Consider the following 20,000-nt stretch of genomic DNA (forward strand, 5'->3'; position numbering starts at 1 on the left):
GACGGGCCCGGGCACCACACCCCGCGGCCAGTCAAGCATCGTGACCGTAGCGGCCCGCGCCCGAACAACCCCGAACGAGGCTCGGACCGGGCCGAAGCCCGTCCGGGCCCCGCCCCGGAGCGTACGGGCGCGGCGGGTAACGGCACGACGGATGGCCGGAGGAGAGAGACCGCGGGACCCGCGTGCTCCTGCACGCGAAGCCACCGACCGGGGGAGACGGCCACCGCGGGGGACGACGGCGCCCCACACGCCATCGACACGCAACGCCACCGCGGGCAAGCGGGCAGGCGGCGGCGGACCACGGGAGAGGCCGCTACGGACACACGGGGGAGAGCGATGCAGCACCGGGGGCACGGACGCCCTCCCGGCTACGAAAGCCAGACGGGAGAGGACGAGATGGCTCAAGGCGGCGGCGAGCGGGGTGGGGGCCGCCGGGCGCGGCATAAGGCGACGACGGGGGAAGGGGCCGACGGGCACCAGGAGGCCCGAGGGGAGGGGTGTAGCAAGCCTCAGACGGCAGCCCACCGGCCAGGACACGCACGGGATCTCACCGCCAGTGGCCTCCGCGCACAAGGGCGGTCCCGCGGCACCTGGGACGACCGGCTGCGCCTTCGGCGAGCTCCCCAAATCCCCCGCGCACCTCGCAGTGCCCGGACCCCGACCGTCATCGCGGTCGCGTGTAGCTCCGGAAAAACGCTCTTCTTGCACGCACGCGCGACCGGCCGCCCCCCAACGCCGTCCGTCCCGCCACGCGGAGGCCCGCCGACCGTTCAACCGAGGCACGTCGCCGGGGGGGGTGGGGGGCGCCATCCAGGGCCTTGGCGGCCAGGGCGACGCCCCCTCCCCGCGGCGAGGTCAGGTTCGGGCAGCGCAGTCGGGCGAACGCTCGTCGCGGGGCGGTCGGCAGCCGTGAGGAAGAGAGAAGGAACACCCTTTCGAACAGGGATGAGACCCCGCGAGGGCGAGGCACGAGAGCCCGTGGGAGGCGAGACCTGCGCCGCGACCGGGCCACTGGGGAAACAACGCCACGGGATCCCACCGCCCCAAACCCGAGAGCGGTCCCGCAACGCGCCCGTGACGCCAGCCGGCCAAAGCCTTCGGCACCCCTCCCAACGGGGCCACGGCCTCACCACCGGGGCGTCCCAGAGCGACACCGGCCTTCGGCCCTCGGCCCGCACGCCACCGCGCCTAATCCCATTCTCGTCCGTTTCCCAATCCTGTCTCGCTCCGGGGAGCACCGCGCACCGGTGGAACGACCCCCTCGTTGGCCGGGCGGTCCCCCAAGCCGCAATCCACAGGCGCCAGCACGGGAGCGCCCATCCATCCGCGGCCTGGCACGGGACCGGGTGGAGGGCCGCACGCTCACAGGGGCTGGGGAGGGGGCGCGAGACGGGCCGCACCACCACCCCCTTACCCCAGCGCACACCGGGGCGACCCGCGGCCGGGGCACGCAGCGCACACACGCGGGCGCCCTTCACAGCTGGAACGCCGGCCCGGCCTGGCGTGACCCTCCCCCAGAGTTCAGAGGGGGAGGCGCGGACCACGTTAGGCGAAGAGTGGCACTCGGCCCCCACCGCGGGGGCCGGCGGACCGCTCCACCCCCACGGCAGGGGAGGAGGGAACTCTGCCCACGCACAACTGGCAGCCGCAGGGGCGGCGCCTGACGACGCGCAGAGAGGCGGCGGGCTGGGGGATCCGACAAACCCCAGAAGAGGACACGCCTCCATGATCGCTAGAGAAGACGCTTTCTCGCCGAAGGTGGATCGCCCCCGACCCCCGGTCGCCCCCGTAAGGGCCCTGGGCGGAGGCGTTCAGGCACGCCCCGGGGAGGTGTGGGGGGGTCTGCGGCATGGGGCAAAACACGCACGGTTGGCGACTCCTGAGCGTTCGCGGTCGGGGCCCCTGGTCCAAAAGCCACCTCACTTCGAGGGGGACACTCCCCCGTCGGTATGGGAGAGGGGTCACCGAGGCAGACCAGGCCGGTGGCAGAGGCCCCCCACGGGGCCGGCCGGCACCACGTCGCCGGCCCGGCCCCACCACGATCGCCCACACGACCGTGCAACCACCCCACCTCGGGCAGGGTGGGAAGAGCACAAGCCGTGCGCTCGCCTTTCGAAGTCCGCCACGCACACATCGTGGGGACGCCGAGACAACGCCCCCCGCCCGCCCACGCAGCGCAGGAGGATGCCTCTAGGCTTGCCCGCCTCGACCCCCCCCAACCCCAAGCACGCTGCTCGAGGGTGTACCCAACGCAGCAGACGCTGCAGCGGCGACCAGAGGGGGACGCCGGGAACGAGGACGACAACCACCGCTCGGTTTCGGGCACCTTGGAGAACAACCCGGTGCGCTCCGGGGGCACCACAAAAGGGCCACGCAGACCCAGCAGCCGCGCGCCAAACGGGGCGCGCGACCGGGCGGGCGGCACGGCCCCGCACCCGTCCGTCACGGGCAGGGGGGACCCCGGCCAGGCAACAGCCACACAGGGCGAGCGAGGGCTGCCCGCTGCGTCAAGAGGACTCACGACCCCCCGCCAACGCCACGAGGCCGAGGGCGGGGCGACCGCGGTCGGGCCGGATAGTCTCGCACCCGCGCCTCCCACGCACCGCCCACAGGCGGGGAAGGAGAGGTGAGGTGCCCGCGGGCAGAATGAGAAGAGCGGCCACCATTCACCACGAATGGACCGTCCCTCGCCTGGCACGCGGCTCAAGGCCCGGGAGAGCACGACGTCACCACATCGATCAGGCCCCGAGGACGGGGAGGGTTGGGGGAGGTCAGTCAGGCCGGCGAGGACAGCGATCCGAGGAGCCCGCTTCAGCCTCGCCAGCCCCGCCTCCCAAGCACAACCCAAAGACGAGGACCGCCTGACACGCAACGGCACAGAGCCAGCGGGGTAAGGGGGAAGGTTGCCGCAAACCTCCCCCCCCCCGGGTGCCGTCTCTCGAGGGGACAAGAGACCAACGCGAGAGGCGGGCACCACCGTCGGGACACTCCGACGCCCTAGAGCCGGCGCGCGGGCCCAGGCGGTCAGCTCAAAGGGAACAGGGCAGGGCGCTGGATCCCCACGAACCCAGAACCCTGTCCGCGTGCGGAGGCCCAACCCCTCCAGCGACAGTCGCCGAAGGACAGCGTGTCAGTACTAACCTGCAGGCGGAAGATGACGATATGAGGTGATCAAAAACACCGCGCAGGAAGACGGGGACCGAGCCACTTGAACACGCCTGCCCCCACGACACTCGACACGGCCACCTGTCCCCAGCACGTCCCCAGCGCCAGCAGACAAGGGGCACTCAGGGACATCTGGTCGGCCCCCGTGGCGTAGAGGGCCAGGGAGGCCCTCACCGTCCACGCGCGCCACCCAGGGCCCAGCACGGGGACTTGTGGAGGAGAAAACATCGGGACGGGACCGCCACGGCCCACGAGCGGCCGCGGGCCGACAGGGGTCGCCCTCGCCGGCCACCCAGGGCCACCCAGGGCCCGGTCCCCGGCCCCAGCACGGGGACTTGTGGAGGAGAAAACATCGGGACGGGACCGCCGCGGCCCACGAGCGCCCGCGGGCCGACAGGGGTCGCCCTCGCCGGCCACCCGCGCCACCCAGGGCCACCCAGGGCCCGGTCCCCGGCCCCAGCACGGGGACTTGTGGAGGAGAAAACATCGGGACGGGACCGCCGCGGCCCACGAGCGCCCGCGGGCCGACAGGGGTCGCCCTCGCCGGCCACCCGCGCCACCCAGGGCCCGGTCCGCGCCCCCAGAGTAGGACTCGGAAGAAGCCACGGACGACTGGGTGCCACTCACAGGGCTGTCCCTGCCTCCTGAGCGGGAACCAGGGAAAATGGGTAGGAAAGGCGAGGCCGAGGGAGAGGGACACGCATGCACGGGACGGCGGCCGGTCGCCGGACACCCTCCTCTCCCGCCCGCGTGTGCCGTCTCCTTCCTGTCCCCGCGGGGTGGGTCGGGTCTCCAAAGCGGCCACAGCGTGCTAGTCGACCTGCCCGGGCAGCCCCGCAAGCCGCCTGGCTGGCTGAGCCTGGAAGCGCGGCGACAACGTCCTCCCGCCACACAGCCCTGCAGGCCCAAGCTCTGCCTCCCAGATGTCCCAGCCGGCGTCCCGGCACGAACCAGATGGCCCCGCGAAGGCTGCTTGCTTCCCGGAACTCAGCCTCGCTCGCATCGGGGACTGTCCCCTGCTTTGCCTGCTGCACCGAAGATTCAGAGGACAAGAGACTTGTAGAAAAGCGGCCGCCAGGTGGAGCCCGACCACAACCGGCGCCAGCCACCAGAGGTCTGCTGCAAAACACGGGGCAACCCTCTGGAGCCCATCATTTCAGAGTCCAGAAGGTCCCCCGGGGGCATCAAACACAGTCCCCCTACTCCCCACGGAAGCCATCGAAAAATGACGGGTCAGTCTAGGGCCACGCCACCCTGAACGCGCCCAATCTCGTCTGATCTTGGAAGCTAAGCAGGCCCCGGCCTGGCTAGCACTGGGATCAAAGAAAGGATGGGTCGGCCCGACCACCGACATCGTCCACCAAACCCGTCTCTGCACAGACCACAACATAGCCGAGAGACAGACAGGCAGAAACAGAAACAGAGAAAGGGAGAGAAAGGAAAAGAACAGAAAGAAAAGAGACGGAGAAACAGAGAGAGAAAGTCAGAAAGAAAAAAACAGTAAATAAGAAAAGACAGGAAGAGGGCACGGGGAAGAAAGAAAAAGGAAGGGAGGAAGGAGATAGGAAACACAGAAAGACAGAAGGAAAGAAGAAATAAGGAAAGAAAAGACAGGCAGAAAGAAAGAGAATGAGAAAAAGGGAGGAAGGATGGAAGCAGAAAGAAAGAAGAAAGAAAGAAAGACAGACAGACAGACAGACAGAAGGAGGGAAAGAAAGAAAAGAAAAAGAAAGGAAATTAAGAGAGAAAAAGAAAGAGCACGGAAAGATGGAAAGAGAAAAAGATAGAGAGAAGGAAGGAGAGAGAAAGTATAGAAAGAGACAGAAAGGAAGAAGGAAGGAGAGAGAAAGGAGAGAATGAGAAAGAAAGAAGGTAGGAAAGTAGAAAGGGGGAAGAAAGATGGAAAAAACAGAGATAGAAACACAGGATAACAGGAGAAAGGAAGAGAGGAAAGAAAAATGGAAAGAAATACGGAAGGAAGGAAGGCAGGCAGGCAGGAAGGAAGACAGGAAGACTGAAAGAAGGAAACAACAAAGAAGTAAAGAAAAGGCAGAAGGAGGAAGAGAAAGAAAGAAAGAAAGAAAGAAAGAAAGAAAGAAGGGGGGGGGAGAGATGATAGGATGAGAAAACCTTTCTGTCGTGGAATCATAAAACCCCTTCCTATCTTAGGATCATGAAACCCAGGGTGGAACTATGATACACTTCACATTCTCAGAGCACGCCGGCTGGTGAAACAAAGAAAGAAGTCGGGGACAAAGAGAACACATTCACGGGGCCTGGCCGGAGGCCAGGGTGGGGCGGCCCGAGGCTGTCGCCAGAGCCATCTCTGTGGCAGGACGTCGCAACACGCCTACCGGATTTTCCCATAACGCTCGCCCGCCGCCAGGTGACCCCCGTCATCCACCGATCCAAGTGTCAGCCTGGAAAGGACGGGCTCCCTCGTGGGGGAGGGAGCGTGGGGGCGGGAGTGGGTACACACTGGGTCGCAGGCCTCCTCCCGGCCCCTCTCGGACCACGTCTCTCAGCCCTCGGGCACACTCCCCACCACTAGTCGACCAGAGAGCCCCCGGGGGCGGGGGGCCGGAGGGGGGCGTCCACGGCAGGGAGAGAGGACAGGGACCCATCGGCCCGTGCTAGATGCCACGGGTGGAGGCAGGACCTGCTGAAGACACACGAACAGTACGGAGAGGTTCAGAGCGGGGCCTAGGCGCAGCCACTCACGATGATTGGACAGACAGTTGGACTATCTGTCACGGTGGACCGAAGCGCATGAAGTGGGCGCTCCCGGAAACGGCGTGTGTGTGTGTGTGTGTGTGTGTGTGCGCGCGTGCGCGTGCGCGTGCGCGTGTGCCTGTGTGTGGGAGGGAGAGAGAGAGAGAGAGAGAGATGGGAGAAGACGGTCGGTACATTCACTCACTCCTGTACCCGGGCCAGTCGTTTCTCCCGAAGGACAGAAATCCATAAAACACCCACGTCTAAAGAGTGTTTACACAGAGCTAACCCTAGGTCGAATCAGTCAGGAGTCGAGTGCGGGGAATCCTATGGTCCCAAACTGGGACTCCAGTCCCGGCCCCATAGCAAAAGGGGGTCATTTCTCAGAAAACGCACGCACACAGAAACGGGTAACGTTTATACAATTTTATACCGTGGTAGTGACTTCCTTCCCCGAGCCCGTGTTCTTAGGATCGGTCTCACTACATAGTACTTTTTTTTTTTTTTTTCTGAGCTTTATTTTATTTTATTTTATTTTACTGTCATTTCGTTAGAGATGATGGGGAGGGGTGGCGGGGGAGCAGGGCATAGTTCACTCACTGGAAGCCTCAAACTCCTGGGCTCCAGCGATCCTCCTTCCTCAGCCTCCCAAATCGCTGGGACTACAGGCGTGTGCCACCATGCCCGGCTAATTTTTTTCTATTTTTGGTAGAGACGGGGGTCTTGCTTTTGCCGAGGCAGGTCTCGAACTCCTGACCTCAAGCGGTCGGTCCTCCTCCCCGCCTTGGCCTAGGATTACAGGCGTGAGTCACCAAGCCTGGCCTGGATCGGTTTTTAATAGGTAAGGTCTACGAGACATCCCAGTCCAAACATCGATTCGGTGGGTCTCTACAGGATTCCGGGCGGAGATCCGATCTGGGGTTTACAACGTGGAGAATTAAGGCCTGGCTAGCAAAGAGCCCAGTGACTGAAGAGGGACGATGCTCGTCAGTCGTACAGAGCCTGAAAAGATGCAACACGGGGAAACGTTTCCAGGTTCCTCTCAGAAGAGGATGTCAGATGAGATGCCGAAACGAAAAGAATGGGTTCAAGCCAAAAGGAAAAATAGATAAATAAGTCAATAAATAAAACTACGGGAGACAGCCAGGAGACACTGTTTCCTCAGAAATGGCTAGGAAGCCTCCCAGGATAACCTGGATAGCAGCATATGTTCCTCCTCCTCCTCCGGCTCCCTCTCTTGTGTTCGTGTTTGTTTTCTGTAAACGCCAAGATGGGGCAGGGGTGGGGGACACCACGCCGGGTGGGCGAGCAGATCACCCTTCCCACCACAGGAGGGAGCACACACACACACACCCACCCACCCACCCCGGGTCATCACTCTGTAGTTCCGCGTGAGTGAGGTGAGGCCCGGAACGGTGCTAGTAGCTTTCCAAGTGGTCAAAAAGAATGCACAATAACTGGACCGAGGCCTGTCTGGACGCTGTAAAGGCCCACTTGAAAACTTATGCTTGCTCGCTAGGTGACCGATGTCCGCTTGACCTATGTCTGTAATTGGAAATACGTACCTTGCGGAGATAAAACAAAGCAATTAACTTGTAACTAAGTGTTTAAACTTTCCAGCTGCCTGTCGTAAAATTGATTGTGCTTGCTTAACGCCTGAAAGAATGTTCCTTAATTGGAGCTATCTGTTTCTGTAAACCTGCTCGCTTAAAGACTGTAACCGAAACGAAACGGGGGCCCGAGGCTGGTCCCGGACCACACAGCTGCGGAGTAGGTGGTATAGTGTTGTTTCAACCGCCGTGCCTAAAGTCACGGAGCTCTAGCTTAGGATAGTCTGAAACCTTCCTGCTTTTTTCGGCTCGGGGCCATTCTCTGTACCTGTACCCTAACAGGGCAGGGGGTGGTCGCTGGCCAGCTAATATGGACTCATGACTTGGCTCAATTCGGTCTCTAGGTTGTCCTGTCTCGCACTCCGTACTATAACAGATGCCATACCGGTTCAACCCAGCTCTGAAGGAAAGAAATGCCGAGCGTTCCACTAGCCGGAGGAAGGCAAAACGCACCTCTGCCTTCCTCTGAGGGCACGTCTGAGTGAACGGGTCGTTCTCCCTGCCCGTCACCCCAAGCCCCTCATCCCGGACCCCACCACACCCGGCCTTGACCTCCTCGGCCCTGCCCACCAGGCCCCATCATGGCCTCTGGAGCCTGGGCTCTCTCTCTCTCCAGGCACTGGCACTGCCCCCCGCCCCCACCCCGGGACCTGAGATCCAGGGCCTCTGTCTCCCAGGCCTCCCAGCTGTCTTGACTTGCGGACTCAGTGCCTGCTCTGCCAAGAGAGACCTCTTGCTGCGGGGTGGCTCTCAGTGGCTGCATCTCAGCGGTCTAACGTGTCCCCCACCATCCACGTGGCCGCCGGCGTCAGGCTTCGGTGCCGTAGTGCCACCCTGCCTCCCTTCCGGGGGAATCCCACGCTGCCTCAGGCCCATTATGACCTGGAAGAGGCTGCACCTGTGGGGTCTGCCCATTTCCACTACCCCCCCCCCACACACACGTCACCCCCCGGCCCCCCCATAGGGGTTAGGAAGAAGGCAACACTTTCTGGTACAAGGGTTGAACTGAAGGGGCGAGTGAGTGGCCACCTGGCAGGGGCATCGCAACAGATGGCTGAAGAAGTCAGCCGCCGAGTGCAGAAATGTCACGGAACTTGGGGTGCCACTGCCTTGCTGAGATAGGGCCAGGGCAGGCTTTAAAAGGCTAAAATTCTCCCTGCCTTTGGTACGTTAATACAGAACCCATGGTCCTTTCTAATTTTTGATTCCCGGAGAGGCAGGAAGTATTCCAAATGGCCACGCCATGGCTTTTCTAAATTGCCCACAAGGCCTTCTCCGACCCAGCGGGTCAGGGGTTTGCTTTGGTGTTACATCGTGGTAAAAGAGACATCCCACAGCAGTGACCATGTCCATCGACTCCGTCGGCGCTCTCAGGCTCGTAGTCCCACTTTTCAGACAAGCCTGGATGGCCACTCCGTGTCACTCTTTGCCAAATGCCAGCCACTCTCCTCCCCGCCCCGCATCCCCCATTTGGCCACCACAACTCTTCATCCCCAGGCGCCCTCCAGTAAAGTGTGCTCCTGTCTGTACACCTACTCCGTTGGGGGCGGGGGGGGGGGGGAGGTGGCACAAGAGGTGGCTGGTGGCCGGAGCAGGCCCGCCACCTTGAGTGTGTGGAACAGCGCTGAGGATTTCCTAAGGGAAGAAAGAGGGTGGGGAGAGCGAGAGAGCATCTCCTCCTCGTGAACCTCACAGATGATTGAGGACAAACAGGCCTGCACGGGGAGGGTGCCGAGTCTGCACCAGAGAAAATGGCTTTGTGGGGGGGTGGGAGGGGAAGAGGGCAGAAAGATTTTCTGTCTTTTTAAAACTTCCCCCAGGCTTTTGGGAACTTGCAGCCCGGCCTGCATCCCTGAGGCACGTTAACTCTTTGGTTATAACTCCAGGTGGCCCCCAGGGTGGGCGGCCCACAGAGTTCAAGGGCTTTCTTCTCAGCAGAGACGGGACCTTTAGAACAGCTAACTGCAGTAATTGCCTGAAGCTGAGAACCAACCCTCCTTCCTTTAAAACCTCTGTATTTCTGCCTAGGCCTATGTTCACGAAATTTGGGGGTTTGAGACTGAGAAGCTCTACCCTATTTATTTCCTCCTTTGTCAGCAAAGTAGACTCTCTGTTTTCTTACTCCTCATACCGCTTGTCCTCGTTATTCGGCCTCGTGGACAAGCAGCTGAGCTTTCGGTCACAAGTCCACACCCCAGGGTGGAGGGGTCCAATCCACCCCTGTCCAGACCTGGGCCCTTCCTGCCTCCCTCTCGAGACGATCTGTTTGGCAGCCCAGCCGCCTTGGACTGGGCCACAAGGAGGACACAAAGTAAAGACCCAGCCCCCCCGCCCCCCCCCCACACACGGTAGTGGCGGTGGGTGGCAGTTCTCCAAGGGTTTGGGGCTTTTCCTGAGGCAGGAGACGGAGGGGACTGATTTCTTTAGAGCTCCGTCCCCTCCCCCATGCGGTGTGCCGCCTGGAAGCGGCAGCTCGCGGGGCGGGGTCGGGGCTGAAAGCGGCTCCGCCCGAGAGAAGCCCGAGGCGGCTACGTGCAAGCGCGCATGCACAGTCAGCTCGCGGGGCGGGGTCGCGGCTGAAAGCGGCTCCGCCCGAGAGAAGCCCGAGGCGGCTACGTGCGAGCGCGCATGCGCAGTCAGCGCAGTGAGTGGGGGAGGGGTGGAAACCGGCGGAAGGGCTCCGCCGGGGGCCCGGCCATCTGTGCGGCCAGGCTAGGGGTTTCCCTCTTGGGCCGGGAGCTCGTACCCCGCCCCCAGCCCGCAGGCAATCCCGAGGGGCAGAAGCACGACTTGCTGGGCACCTCCTCGGGCGAAGCGGTCGCGGTGGCTGGGTTACGTGGGGCCCAGACGAGTCTCTGGTTCTGGGAGCGGCACCTCCCCCACGCGCCTCTCCTCTTGGGCCTTCACCCTCCCCCCCCCCCCCCCGCTCCGGCCCCAGGGGAGGGGAGGAGTGGGGGGCAGGGAGACGACCTCAGGGAGGAGCCAGACCAACTGAATGAAAGCTTTTCATGAACTCGTGTGCCTTTCCCAGGGAAACACCATTTCTGGAGTCTATGAACTAAAATAAAATCTTAAGCCGCCCCCCGCCCGCCACCGCCAGCTGACCCGTCCCGTGGTTGGCCCAGGGAACCCTAGAAAAACCCTTAAACCTGAGCTGCTGCCCCGCAAGGACAGGGGAAGTCAGACACTCCTCCCTGATGGAGTCAGATTTTATAACAATGAGATACTGAATGTCCGACGGGCCTAAGGCCAGGCAAGACAAAGCTTAACGCATATCTAGCAGGCCAACCGTTTACTGAACTACAGGGCACTTGAGTTTTGGGTAAACTGTCCAGTGGCTTGTCTGTGATTAGCAGACCTCCTTACCTTAACTGAAAACATGATGCAAAGCCTTTAGGCAGAGGTTCATTTATGTCATCAATTGCAAATCAAAGAATCTTTAAACCCAGCTGTAAACCTGTAAACACCGCACCCTCCCTCCCCCGCCCCCCCCAACTGCCAGATGTCCTGCCTTTTCAGCCCAGACCAATGTACCCCTTCCATGTTTTGATTTGTGATTTTACATGTAATTCCTGTCTCCCTAAAATGTATGAAGCCAAACTGTAACCCACCCCACCACAATGGGTCCGCTTGCTCAAGGCTTCTTGGGCGTAGCTCTCTGGGCCATGATCACGGCCGTTGGGCTCAGAATAAAACTCTTTAAATTATTTTGCAGTGATTTGGGGTTCTTTTCCATGGACGAGTCAATCGTGTTCACATTATTTTAGCCTTGGGAGCTTTTTCTTTTCTATTATGTCTGATCCTGATCGCTAGCCAGGTATTCATTCATATTTTTGGTTGGTGGTGGTGCTCAAGCTCGTCTTTGTACATCCCAAATTGGCGTAAGCCACCGTGAATATGTTTTACACCTTCCAAGAGCTAGCGCTTATTGCCGTATCATAACCAGGGCTCGCAGCAATTTTTCTTTTTTTTTTTTTTAAAGCTGCTTCCACTTTCCACCTAGGTATACATACGAGTATACCCTTTAAATGAATGCTTGCATCGAGGAACCAGGAAGTGGTTTTTGTTGTTGTTGCTGTTGTTGTTTTCCCCCAGTCATTTATCTGCTCCTCAACCCTCATTATTTATCACACACACACACACACACACACACACACCCCCATCTCTGTAGAAAAGCTCACGGAGATTGTTCATCCACCGCGTGCTTTCTGTTGACAGTATCTGAGACGATAAGGAGCACCATGCATTCTGTTCTAAGAGAAAAATTGCATATATCAGTATGATTATATTTTACTTCTTGTGTGAATTTAGTGGATCTCATAAAAGCTGATCTTGGTTTTCACAGCAGAGAAAAGTGGGCTTCTGTTTTGGTTTTGTTTTTGTTTTTCTGGAGGGGTGGTGTCTTCACATAAGTGATCATCTTTACAAGTATGCTATATCCGAGAAATTTCAGAAAGCTGCAAAGAGTGACTTGTTGACAATGCTTGCATTGAATGATGTATCTGAATCTGTGAATCGAAGGGGTCAGCATCTGACCAGAAAGCACTGTTAGAGGAAGAGGGGTTTCGGGTCTTTTCCTAAATTGTATCTGCCTAAGGCGGAAAATATTTCTGTTTCCCTATGACATGGTATTTTCCTCACAAGCAGTGTTAATGGCTCCATATGTCTCTAGACTGGCTGCAGAGCAGAGACTCCATGGTCTCCACTACTTGACTCTGTCTGTCCAAGAATGGCCTCCACAGCTCTCCTCTGTGAGATATCCACTCTCAGAGGTGGCACGGTATGGTGGGTAGGGGGATATGCTGGATTTTGAAAACTCAGAGTTTGAACCCCAGTGCTTTATTTCTTAGCAACATGAACTTTGTCAGATCACATCACCCTGCTGAAGCCCAGTCACCTAAAGGGTAGAAAATGCAATGGATAGATTGACGCTTCTCTTCTCTTCTCCTCTCTTCTTTCTCTCTTTCTTTCTTTCCTTGTGTCTTCCTGTCTCTCTCTCTCTCTCTCTCTCTCTCTCTCTCTTTCTTTTTGTCTCTTTCTTTTTTTTCTTTTGACGGGCCCTCACTCTGTTTCCCAGACTAAAGTGCAGTAGCATCATCATAGATCACTGCAACTTCAAACTCCTGGCCTCAAGCGATCCTTTCCCCCTAGGCTTCCCAAAGTGCTAGGATGCAGTTTTATTTTTATCTGTGACACCATGGGAGGAAATATCTTTTAGGGTCATAGGGTCAGAAATTTAGATCTCTTCTTTGAACTCATGGTAGCGGCTAACTGGGATTTTCAGTGTGTAAACGTAAGCCACTTGTAATTTCACCAGTACTCCCGTTACTTGTCATCTATTCAGGAGGTGAACTCTTCTTCCCCTACCATCTACTGTTCAAACGCGTTGGCCACAAGGATAATTTGAATATCAGATTCAGAGCACAAATAATTAAGGTCCTGTAGCGTTAATAAGTAAAAGGGGCCACACACAAACCTGTGGAAGTCTGTGTCCCTTCCAGTTTTTTATTTTGTTTGTTTGTTTGTTTGTTTTTGGGTTCCCCCCCCCCCCGAGACTGAGTCTCACTCTGTTGCCCGGGCTAGAGTGAGTGCCGTGGCGTCAGCCTAGCTCACAGCAACCTCAAACTCCTGGGCTCAGTCGATCCTCCTGCCTCAGGCTCCCCAGGAGCTGGGACCACAGGCATGTGCCACCATGCCCGGCTAATTTTTTTCTATATATTTTTAGTTGTCTGGACAATTTCTTTCTATATTTTTAGTAGAGACGGGGGCGGGGGGTCTCACTCTCGCTCGGGCTGGTCTCGAACTCCTGACTTTGAGCGATCCTCCCGCCTCGGCCTCCCAGAGTGCTAAGTTTACAGGCCTGAGCCAACGCGTCCGGCCTGTGTCCATTCTTTAATGTTGTGTGTTGCTCAGTTATGAAAAGGCAAGGGAACATAAAATCCGAGTTTTAGGGATGACTTATAGGCTCAGTATTCTTTTTTTTTTTTTTTTTTTTTTTGCCTCCTCTAAGCCTATGTGAATATCAAGGAGGGTAAAAAATTCAGTGTTCTCAGTTCAGTGCCCAACCAACCTCTGTTTCCAGAGTAAAAATTGAGCATCCTATTACACCTTTATTTCCCTTTGGTATGCTAAGGCCCAACTCGGCAGAGAGGTCACTGTTTATTCTCTTGGCTAAGATCACATGTGCCATAGTCTGTCTGCTTTGTCTCCTTTAGGGGTAATCATCCAATCTTACCCGGGCCCCTCACATCCTCGTGACAATAGGCCTCCTTGGTTTACTGAAATAGAAAAGACCGGCTCATCAGCAATGTTTGATCGGTTGCTTCAGAAACAAATGTTGTTCTGCTTTCTTTACTATGTTTGTTTTTTTTTTTTTTTTTTTTTCCTTCTTTCTTCCGTCAGACCCAATCCGATATAGGTGGGAGAGAAGGTAACCGGAGCCTCTTGAAAAACCGAAGTGAACCAAAGCGAGCTCACAGATTCAGATAGAAATCAGGAGGAAGAAAAATTGAGAGATAACATGGATTTTCTGTCTAGCGGGTGTTCTCACACTTCAATTTTACCAGAAGCGTTAGGTAGGATGACGATGACGATAATTGTGACAAACACTATTCTCATTGGACAGATAAGGAGGCAGGCTCAGAGTGACGAGTAACCTGGGCCTAAATAGATCGCTAAGAAGCATCATAGTGTGTTCCTTGGTTACGCTGTTTTGTGAAGCTCAAAAAGTTTGGGGTGCGCGTGCGTCCATGTGCGTACGCAATCATAGGTGTTCTAGTAAAACGGATATGAGGTAGGATTTCCCATACCTTCAATGATTTCATGTCCTGCAGGAACATAATGTTCCGGGATCAGGTTTTTATTCTGCCTTCTGTGCCACATGCTCAACATGCCTGTGACTTTACAGCCGAGACTTGCTCAGGGGGAGCCCATTCTCATCTTCTGGGAGGTTCTGCTAATCTTTAAAAGACAAGGACATAGGAAGATGATCCTATAACAACGACTGTGACCACGATTAAAGGCTTACTGTTTACCACGCGTGCTTCTGCGGGCTTTGCCTGCATTTGCTTTTTCACTCTGCCCAATATCCCTGTGGGGTAGGCACCATGATTTCTGCATTTGCAGATGAAGAGGCTGAGGCTCAAGAGGATTTATGACTCGCCAAGTTACCAAACACGGAGTGTCGTCCAGGTAGCCAGTCCAGGCCCCCCGGCTCTGCAGCCACTCTGCAATGCTGATTCTGAGCCTGACCGTTTCATCACTGGTGGCTCCCTGAGAACCTTGACTCGGCCCCCTTCCTCAGTTCACTTGGGAAACATATTCATGTGTGTGTATTTCTCTTCTTCCCTCTCCCACCCCCCCTCTCTGTTTTAGTTTTTATTATTTTGAAAAGTGCATAGAACGATAAAAACTTTAAAAGTAGGAAAAAGCTTACGGAACACATAAGGACACAGAGAAAGAAAATATCTGTGTACAACAGTGCAACGCATTTGTGTTTTAAGTCGTGGTGTTGCCAAAGAGTCCAAAAGTTTAAAAGAAAGAAAAACAAACAAACAAACAAACAAACAAACAGACAGACAAAAAAAAAAAACCAAACCACCATGGAAAAGTTTATGAAGTGAAAACACTTACAGTAAGCTAAGGTTAATGTATTATTGAAGAAAGAAATTTCTAAAGGTAAATGTCGTGCGGCCTAAGTGTCCAGGGTTTATGAAAACCTACAGTAAGTAATGTCCTAGGCCTTCACATTCACTCACCACTCACCGCCAACTCACAGACTCACCCAGAGCAACCTCCCGCCCGCCCTGCAAGCTCCATTCACCGTAAGTGCCCTGGCCTGGGTGTCCCACTGCACAGAAACCTATTAGACTGCATTTCTTCCCATTACTATCAGTAGTTGTACATTTCTTAGGACTGTAGGCCTACGATACACCTCCAGGCATAGTTAGGGGTTGGGAAGAGGAGGGAAGAGGCCATTCTTCATTTATTAATTGGGTAGCATGGGGACAGGGGAGGCAGTTTCCTCCTTCTCCTCCTCGGCCCCCTTCTCTCTTGTTTCGCTTCTCCCTCTCTTGTTTTTCTTTATTCCTCTCCCAGTTCCCCCTTCCATCGTCTCGGTGGATTTGGATGAGACGTAGACATTTTCTACGTCAGGCCTTAATCATACCGAGGGAGCAGGAGAAAAGTAAGCCGCCTACCATGACACAATGGAATGGAAGTTTGTCAGCCATTGACTGCTGTGGCATTCCGACATTTAGTGTCTTCAGGACATTCTATATTTCTGCTATCCCACTAGAATATATCGCCTCGATCACTACTGTGTGGCCACATCCCAGCTGTTTCGTGAGCCACCCTCAATGTTCGTGACAATGTAGTGTGGGGACTCCCTCCGTCTGGTGCCTTAAACTCGCACATTTGGGGTTTTGTATCAGGATAGCAAAGCGATCGCCTTTAAATAACCTGGCTGGCCATGGTGGCTCATGCCCGTGATCCCCGCAACTTGGGAGGCAGAGACGGGAGCGTGACTTGAGCCCAGCAGCTGGAGACCAGCCTGGGTAACACGATGAGACCTCATCTCTACCAACAAAAAAAAAAAAAAAAAAAAAAAGAAAAAAGAAAAATTATGGCGGGTGTGGCAGCATTTGCCTATAGTCCCAGCTACTCAGAAGGCTGAGGCAGAGAGGATCACTTAAGCCCTGGATTTGGAGCTTGCTGTGAGCTACAATCAGGCCAAGGCGGCCTGGGAGAGGACAGAGTGAAAGAAATCCTGTCTCAAAAAAAAAAAAAAAAAAAAAAAAAAAGAAAGAAAGAAAAGAAAAGAAAAGAAAGAAAACAAGACCGATAACACAACACAACTTAGAAGACTTGGTGTTACCGAAAGCTCGGCCACCTGCCCACGAGGCCGAATAACGAGGACAAGCTGTTTGAGGAGGAAGGAAAGAGAGAGTCTATTTTGCCGGTAAAGGAGAAAATAGGGTAGACCTTCCCATCTCAAGCCTCCGAATTTCCCCGAACACAGGGCTAGGCAGAAATACAGAGCTTTTAATGAGGGGGGGAGGGGTTCTCAGCTTTAGCGATGATTGTGGTTAATTATTTCAATCGTCCAGGCTCTGCCAAAAACAAAGCCTGTGAACTCTGCCGGCCGCCCACCTGGGGGGGGGCGGGGCAGGGGACCACTTGGGAGTTTTAAGAAAAGATTTAACCTGCCTTGGGGACATAGGCCAGACTACAAGCTCCCAAAAGTGGTGGTGGTGGTGGTGGTGGTGGTGATGGGGAGCGTAAAACGACAGAACGTCTTTCTGTCCTTTATTGGTTTCTCCTTTTTCCCCCCTAGGTGCCAAAAGACCTGAGACTGATGCCGAAAAGAAATAGGTACAGGCGCCCACGTGCACACACAAAGATATACGATCGAATACATCGTGTTGACAGTGGGGGAAACTGGAAGATGATGGGGAAGTATCACGAGCAACTTTGTATTTCTTCCAGGACAGGAAAATGGACACGAAGAGAAAAATTCATCGTTCTCGGCGTAGGATAAAAAGCCACATCTTGTTATATAATATAATTCATTCTGTGATTTAAGTTTTTATACAACATGATATTCGATAAGCCTAAAAAACAAGATAAAAGAGAAACAAACAAAAGGGAAAAAATAAAAATAAAAAAGACGACGGGCAGAGGCCTACGGTCCCGGGAGGAGGCAGAGAGCGGGAGGAGGGGCGCCTCCCGCAGACAACAGGGCGGGTGGGCGGAGACCCGCTAGAGGCTAGGGCTGCCCCGGGCGGGCCCAGAGCTGCGGGCCCGGGAAGAAGAGGGTGGGACCGTCCGGACCGTGCTCTCCTCCCCGCCCTCCACACCTCCCGGGAGTCAGCTCTTAAACTCCCAACGTCACCTGACTTTCCAGATCCCGAGGTCTGATCAAAGTGGCCGCAAGGTGACACCCAGCAACCGCTGCCGGTGTCATCCTGAAAAGAACGGACCCTATGACTGACGGGGGTGGGGCGGGGTGGGGGTGGGGCGCACAGTGGGTGGCCCGGCCAGCTCCCCTTCCGCCTCGGAGCGGATCGGATCATCTGGAACTTTATCCAGAGAGGAGAGAGTGCCCCTGGGTGTGTGCTAGAAGCCGGAGGGTTGGGGCAGGGACCTACCCAAGAGAGAAGTAGAGTACAGGGAGTTTCAGAGTTGACCCACTCACGATCTCGCCCTGGTCAATACAAGAGTGGCAATATCTGTCACCGTGGAATGAACACTTGGTACCGAAGACCTTTGTCTATGCTGGCCCCCCTATGCCTAGGGGGGGCATGTGGCCAGAATCTGACATCCTAAACGTCTTCGTAGAAAGAATTTGGGGGCGGGGGTGGGGGAGAGAGACAGAAATAGAAAAGAAAGGGGGAAAGAAATGGCTGCCACAAAACTATCAGAACAGATAAGCGACCGATAGGGCCTATCTGGTTAAGTTCTTTCCCTACCCAGAGAACGGTGGACACAGAGAGTCAGGGATAGAATTTCACGCTCGGCACTGTCTCTCGTGGCAGCGGGAAGGTGGAGGGTGGCTGAGGGTTCTATGCTCCTTTATCACACACCGTCAGGTAGGTCAGGTAAAATTGAGGACAGATTTCCAGTGTTTCGAGAAAGGAAGAGCACTCGTGCAGGCCATCTATCTGTACGTGGGAGAGTGTCCCCGAAAAGTGGCTTTCAGTGCCGGGATGTGCCTAGGCCAAGAAGGTTACACGATCCTGAGTGAGAATGGTCCGTCCCATAGAGTCAGTCGGTAGGAGGCCACCGGTCGAGACGGAATTGCCCCCCCTCCCACCCGCCCCCGCCCCACAGAGCAGACAGACTCAGAATGGAGTCACTCGGTGCCAGTGCCCTGCCCGGGTGCCCCATCATTCAACCGAACTGGGAAACAGGTGGGCTTTCCGACCCTCGGGAGGGAGCTTCACGGCGGGCGGACAGATCAGAAGGGGCCCGGCTCCCTTGAGCGGGCAGGCTGGGGACGGTCGGTGGGGTCTCTTGACAGGAGGCACCACGGAACCCTTGAGGCAATGTCGGGGGGCACCTATGTTGCGGTCCAAAGCTAGCGTCTGAGAAGTCGTCCCGAAAGCATGATGGCGTCAACAAGTCCCCTCCGTTCAAGAAACGAGATTCATTTCTAGAGGAGGGCCACCCACGCGGGAGAACCGTAGGCTTCCTGTGGACATTCTCTTCAAAAGGCAATTCACTCAGCGGAGTGAAAATCGGAAAAATCGCTGTCCTCTGACGCAGCTGCAGAGAAAAGATGGCACCAAAATCAATGAAACACACACATACACACACAAACACACCTCCTCCCATCTGAACGAGCACTCCGGACGGTCACATAGGGAGAGCGACGGGCTCTCTTCCCACCCTGTGGTTCTCTACCTTTCGTTGCGGTTTTTTCCCTCAGTGGATAGAGGAGGAGACACAGGGGGCTCAGCCGGCATGCGAGTGGGTTTATCATCCTCTGTGAGTATCAACACGCGACACCACCTAAGTGAAGGAACACACCGGTGTTTCATGTCATGTGGCTCAATGCCTGGCAGATACGAGCCTTTGCAGGCCTCCTCGTGATCGACAGGACGTCGCCTTGGACACGGACACATCTTGTCCCTCCCTCCCGAGGCGATAGGCGGTTCCGTACCTCCTCGGGGCCAGGGCACAGTCTGCCTAGGCACCTACAACACGTGTGGCAACAGCCTCGATGGCTCTGCCATGAGAACGAACTCCCGTGGCACGGGGGTGGGGCGAGGGGGGGGGGGTCGGGTGCTGAAGAATTCAGCTGAGTGAAGGAATGCCACGGGATTCAGAGTGCCATCGGTGGGCTGAGAGGCGAGCAGGGCGGGCTTTGAAAGGGTAACATTCTCCCTGCCTTCCGTCTGTCTGTGAATACAGAACGTACACGCCAGGCGGGGTGGCTCACGCCTGTAATCCTAGCACTCTGGGAGGTAGAGGCGGGTGGATCGCTCAAGGTCGAGAGTTCGAGACCAGCCTGAGCAAGAGCGAGACCCCCATCTCTACTAAAAATAGAAAGAAACTATATATCTAAAAATATATACAGAAACAGTATCTAAAAATATATACAGAAAAATATTAGCCGGGCACGGTGGCGCATGCCTGTAGTCCCAGGTACTCGGGAGGCTGGGGCAGTAGGATCGCTTGAGCCCAGGAGTTTGAGGTTGCTGTGAGCTAGGCTGACGCCACGGCACTCTAGTCTGGGCAACAGAGTGAGACTCTGTTTAAAAAAAAAAAAAAAAAAAAATATATATATATATATATATATATACACACACACACACACACACACACACGTATATCCAATTAGCTGGGCATGCTGGCACATGCCTGTAATCCCAGCTACTCGGGAGGCTGAGGCAGTCTGATCGCTTGAGCCCAGGAGTTTGAGATTGCTGTGAGCTAGGCTGACGCCATGGCACTCTAGCCAGGGCAACAGAACGAGAGACTCTGTCAGAAAGAAAAGAAGAGCGAGAGCGA

The sequence above is a fragment of the Eulemur rufifrons genome, unplaced genomic scaffold (genome assembly GCF_041146395.1).
Source record: "Eulemur rufifrons isolate Redbay unplaced genomic scaffold, OSU_ERuf_1 scaffold_209, whole genome shotgun sequence".
Classification (NCBI taxonomy): domain Eukaryota; kingdom Metazoa; phylum Chordata; class Mammalia; order Primates; family Lemuridae; genus Eulemur; species Eulemur rufifrons.